The sequence below is a fragment of the Doryrhamphus excisus genome, chromosome 15 (genome assembly GCF_030265055.1).
Source record: "Doryrhamphus excisus isolate RoL2022-K1 chromosome 15, RoL_Dexc_1.0, whole genome shotgun sequence".
NCBI classification, from domain to species: domain Eukaryota; kingdom Metazoa; phylum Chordata; class Actinopteri; order Syngnathiformes; family Syngnathidae; genus Doryrhamphus; species Doryrhamphus excisus.
The window spans coordinates 15,349,712-15,355,711 of NC_080480.1; the positions used below are offsets into that span (position 1 = coordinate 15,349,712).

The window sequence follows — 6,000 nt, forward strand, 5'->3', positions numbered from 1 at the left end:
ATCCCGAGCCAATGCTGATATGAAGCCAATCGGATCATATAGGTCTGCATCTAAAATCTCCAATCTTTAGAGTTTCCTCTAAATTTGCTGTAGATGTGCTACCGTGAGGAAAATGGTAACAGTTTAATTTCATTTGAACATGCATCAGATTACAATTGAATGCATCACATAATCAGTTCACAGTTCCACATGTCCAAAAGGAGTAGGAAGAAGCAAAATTTATTAAATCCTACTTTTACAATCACTAACTGTTAGATTTGTTCACTTCCTGCTTTCCTTTTTATTTATTTATTTTTTTAAATAATGTACATTTAACATACTTTGGTACGAGGTGATATGACCATACAATGACATAATGCGTACCATTAAATTCTACCCCTCTGGTACTTTTACAATCACTGTTACATTTGTTCACTTCCTGCTTTCCTAAGATAGTTTAATTTTTTTATTTTTTTTTCGTAATTTTTAATTTTTAATTTTTAATTTTTAATTTTTAATTTTTAATTTTTAATTTTTAATTTTTAATTTTTAATTTTTAATTTTTAATTTTTAATTTTATTTTATCAAGCAGAAGTGGTTGGAGTTGCAGATTCCAGTCGAAGATACAAATATGGGACTGTTCTGTCAGCTGGACTATTCGCCAAACTGTTGCTGAAGTCCGATGCCTTTCCGACGTTACAATTTATCAGTGTCCTAAATGTGTTTATTTTGCGTAAGTAGTTGGTCGTGTGTGTAGCATTATAGCTAGAAACAGGAAGCAGGAACTATCAGTTTTTGCTGAAAAATAGAGTAGGATTAGGATTTCATGAACTCTGCTTCTTCCTTTCTTCCTTCTACCTTTTATTTTATTTTTGTCACGTACCGAAGTATGAGGTGAGAAAGCTACTTTACCAAAAGAGGCAAGCATCAAGCAGAAGTGGTTGGAGTTTCAGATTCCAGGTGAAGAGACAAGTGAATTGGACTATTCGCCAAACTGTTGCTGAAGTCCGATGCCATTCCGATGTTACAATTTATCAGTGTCCTAAATGTGTTTATTTTGTGTAAGTACTTGGTTGTCTGTATAGTATTATCGAGTACCTGCATGCATGCAAACCACCGATGTCAACAGTTGCTAACGGCCTTTTCCCACCACAATCGGTAGACCCGTAAAAAAAACTACCGATGTTGTGTCAAAATTGTCTGGACTCAATAAACGCCCTAAATGGCTAAATAAAGTAAAACACAAATATTAGGCATTCACAAGACACATTCAAAAACTGAATAATTAATATGTAGTCTTCTAAACTGGTCAACAGGCATCAGTCATGTTACTGACTTGGTCGCTGGAACAACAGACTTTTATTGCAGGTTTGTATGATCCTAAACCCCGCCTCCATCCACCGAGACAAAGAGACTGTACGACTCACTCCGTTCATGCCATTGTTCGACGGAACAAACGTGTCAAAGGTGCTGAAACCAATGCACAGAGTGAACCCCCTTCCCGTCCTGTTTGTTATAATGAGGCCGGCAAAATGATTAAGTTAATTTTCATTTATTTTGTGATTAATTAATTCATTTATTATCATTCCAGGCCTAATGTTTTCCTTTTTATTTTTAAATTTTCATATCAAATTTGAAGCTGGCAGCAATGGCGGCCATGAGACAGGAGAGGACACGGGACGCAAGCATGCCCGGGGATGCCAACAATCAGCGTCCTTATTCGACAGATGGATCGGTGCCCTGAGAGCTGGTGGTCACGTGACCGCTGGATTAGCGTTAGCGCAACTGAAAGCAGGGAGGAGGTTGGAAGTTGAAGGGTGGTGGGGAGGAGTGTGTGTGTGTGTGTGTGGGGGGGGGGGGGGGGGGGGTCATGTCACCACATGCTTCCTGATCACTTCCCTCACACGCATATTTGTCGTTTCCCTTTTTCGCCTCAACCATAAAACACCACAATTTGATCACACGCACGAATAAAAAAAAAATAATTGTCAACCGCCTTCCAGTTATCGAAGCCTCGATGGGTCTTACACCTTTGAGTCATCGCTCTGTTACATCAACAACAACACACACAAAAAAAAAAAAACCCCAAAGAGCTGACTTCCAGCTAACTGGTGATGTCAATGCTGAGAACAGGCCCTCCCCGACTACCCGGTAGTTAAAAAACACAAGACATAGGTCACTGTGAGGGCACTGCTACTGTTAGCCGGTAGCTTAGCATGGTATGCTTGGAAGGCTTGACTTTTAGCCACCTTAGCTAGCAGCAAATGCAGCATAAGTTGCCAGTAACTTCGCTAAGCGTCCACATTGATGAGAAAACATATGCAAGACTTTTAGCCACCTTAGCTAGTAGCAAATCCTGTATAAGTTGCCAGTAACTTCGCTAAAAGCGTCCACATTGACGAGAAAACATACGCAAGATTTGTAGCCACCTTAGCTAGTAGCAAATGCGGTATAAGTTGCCAGTAACTTCGCTAAGCGTCCATAGCAAATGCGGCATAAGTTGCCAGTAACTTCGCTAAGTGTCCAAACTGATGAGAAAACATATGCAAGACTTTTAGCCACCTTAGCTAGCAGCAAATGCGGCATAAGTTGCCAGTAACTTCGCTAAGTGTCCAAACTGATGAGAAAACATATGCAAGACTTTTAGCCACCTTAGCTAGTAGCAAATACGGTATAAGTTGCCAGTAACTTCGCTAAGCGTCCACACTGATGAGAAAACATATGCAAGACTTTTAGCCACCTTAGCTAGTAGCAAATGCGGTATAAGTTGCCAGTAACTTCGCTAAGCGTCCATAGCAAATGCGGCATAAGTTGCCAGTAACTTCGCTAAGTGTCCAAACTGATGAGAAAACATATGCAAGACTTTTAGCCACCTTAGCTAGCAGCAAATGCGGCATAAGTTGCCAGTAACTTCGCTAAGTGTCCAAACTGATGAGAAAACATATGCAAGACTTTTAGCCACCTTAGCTAGTAGCAAATGCGGCATAAGTTACCAGTAACTTCGCTAAGCGTCCACACTGATGAGAAAACATATGCAAGACTTTTAGCCACCTTAGCTAGTAGCAAATCCTGTATAAGTTGCCAGTAACTTCGCTAAGTGTCCACATTGATGAGAAAAAATATGCAAGACTTTTAGCCACCTTAGCTAGCAGCAAATCCTGCATAAGTTGCCAGTAACTTCGCTAAGCGTCTACATTGACGAGAAAACATACGCAAGACTTTTAGCCACCTTAGCTAGTAGCAAATGCGGCATAAGTTGCCAGTAACTTCGCTAAGCGTCCACATTGATGAGAAAAAATATGCAAGACTTTTAGCCACCTTAGCTAGCAGCAAATGCGGCATAAGTTGCCAGTAACTTCGCTAAGCATCCACACTGATGAGAAAAAATATGCAAGACTTTTAGCCACCTTAGCTAGCAGCAAATCCTGCATAAGTTGCCAGTAACTTCGCTAAGCGTCTACATTGACGAGAAAACATACGCAAGGCCTGTTTGGACGGCGTCACAAGACATATGTAGGTCCATGGTCTATAAACTACCACTTTCCCATGCACTCCACATCATTATTGGACTTAAACAAGAATATTTTCATGTAAAATAATTTGAACCACAAAGCCAGCAAGCTCAGCCAGGGAGCCGAAGCCCTTCCTGCCCTCCAACGCTCATTTCTCCATGTCGTTACTTAACTGTCGGCCATTTTATTGTTAATTATTCTCCTCTCTTTTCCAGCTCAAACAAATGGGAAGCAAATTATGAAACACGCTAACCTTTCGCCACAAAACGTATCGACTGACTGACTGACTGACAGACGGACGGTCCCATGCACTGGCCACTACATTAGGTACACCTGCACAGCAGTGAAAGGTAGCTGCTAGATTAGCAACACAGTCATGGTACATGCTAGAAAACAGGAAGCAGAAACTATCAGTAATTGCTGAAAAATAGAGTAGATTAGTATTTCATGAACTCTGCTTCTTCCTACTCCTTTTCAGACGTGTTGAACGTGATGTACTGCAATATAAATTATTTTATGTTTGAAATAAGCTAAATTTGCAAACATTAGCAACAATTATTGGCTGTAAACATTAGCAATAAATACAACTACAAACATAAACATTATATTACTAGTATGAACAAGTATTAAACCTTATCCGCAAACGCTAGAAACAAACATAACTACAAACATAACCATCATATTATTAATATTAGCTGTAAAACGTTAGCAACGTTAGCAACAAACATTAGCTGTAAACACAAGTGTGTTGACAGTAAAGGGCAGCAAACACATGCATGGAAGCGGAGGGGGGTGGTGTCTTCGACAGCCTGTTGATCCAGCTGAGCCTCCGAGGACAGCGGACACACCGACGCCGTGTCCCCCCCGGTTCGTTTCAACTTAAGTTTATAAATAACAATATAGGATAATTTCACCCAGTGACGGTTGACGTGTCATTGAACAACAACAACAACAACAACAACAACAGAAAAAAGCAAAACAAACGCACCATACGCGTGCCCGCGCATGAGCAGAAGCGACTCGTTACCTCCGTGGAGCGACTGCCGAGGCTGTCCTGGGCTCTGTGCGGCCCCAAGGTGCGTGGAGTTGGGCGAGCAGCGGCGCGGAGCTCTCGGTGGGTCCGTCAGTGTAGTTTGTTCACACTTTTCCTATGACTGCTCTCTCTCCGTGCTGGGGCGCGCTCGTTTACTCCCCCAGCCCCTCCCCTTCTCGCTCGCTTGTCTCGCTCTCTCTCGCTATCACCACCCACTTCCGGCCGTCACCGTAAGTAAAGCGAAAAACGTAATTTTTATACACTACAAAAACAATATAAAGTATAATTTAGCCCCTCAAATCACCTTTAAAACTGTTATAAGTGTAATAATGTACATAATCTGAATTTTGGACCAAATCTGGCCCATGTATGACATCACATCGACATGCAAGTTAGTTCAAAACTAATATTTACAGACTTTTATTTTTACAGCATATTATTAAATATGCGTGCTCTTGTGCAGGATCTTTGACTAGCAGTATAGCCTTCAAAACAGCACAGCACTCCTCTTATATATATGATCTTTCGCTAGTAGTATATCCGTAAAAAAAAAAAGCAAGTGCACCTTTGAATAGCGTATTTTACAGTAGGCACTTAAAGGCAACATAGGGTTCCTTTATAGAGGCAATTTTAAGCAATTGTGTGCATGAATACACAATAATATGTGCATAAGCAACCATGTAGATTAACTATGTATACAAGTACAAAGATTTAAAAAGTTGTTGAATAACAATTTAAAATGTAATCCCACCTTTAAACAAACATAATCTACGGATTGTCAATTAAGATGCAAGCCACTCAAGTTGAACAACAGCGACACCCTACGGTCTGAAAGTGAACTTCACTATTCGGTTTAGGTGAAAAGTTAATATTTATGTGATTATTTATTTATTTTTCTGTGTATTTTTTTAATGATATTGTTTCAGAAGTCTATTTCAATTAAATGTCATGCACCTTATGAAGACATTATGAATATAATTTGCAATACAGATCAGACAATGAAACACAAAATGAACACGTCTCTTCTGCTATTATTCAGAATGGATAGTCAAGCGTTTAATATTATAATAATAACACTGCAAGAAGAATCAAATGAAGAAGTAGAACAATGAGTGGGAATCCCAGCAGCAGCCGTAAAACATCATAACTGAAAGCACTTTAGCATTGCACGCTGCGACGTAAAAAGGGGCTTTTTTATTTGAAGTATACTGCTGAGAAATGAAGATGACGCAAAGGAATGACTCTGTGAAGAAGAAATGAAAATGAAATAGGAAGTTATGTGTCATGAAGAGTTATGCTAATGAAAAGCGTGTCCCATTTGAATGACTAAACTTGTTAAAGCGTTAAAAAGTATGCGTAAATAATGAAGGCGGACTAAATGTGAAGAAATAATAACTGGTGTATAATATTACCCTCATGGAAACAATACTGTATGCTTTTTAGTGTGCATAACATATACAAATTACAAATAATACA

At 39.7% G+C, this 6,000-nt stretch overlaps 1 protein-coding gene across 1 annotated transcript in view; it reads right to left on the bottom strand.

Moving 5' to 3' along the window:
• LOC131103447 (inactive phospholipase C-like protein 2) overlaps window positions 1–4,532 on the bottom strand; it is a 128,012-nt gene extending 123,480 nt beyond the window's left edge. The window contains exon 1 of the mRNA XM_058049739.1: window positions 4,519–4,532. The gene's annotated coding sequence lies outside the window, so the exon portion shown is untranslated. The remainder of the gene's footprint in view (window positions 1–4,518) is intronic.
• Window positions 4,533–6,000: the final 1,468 nt, after the last annotated feature.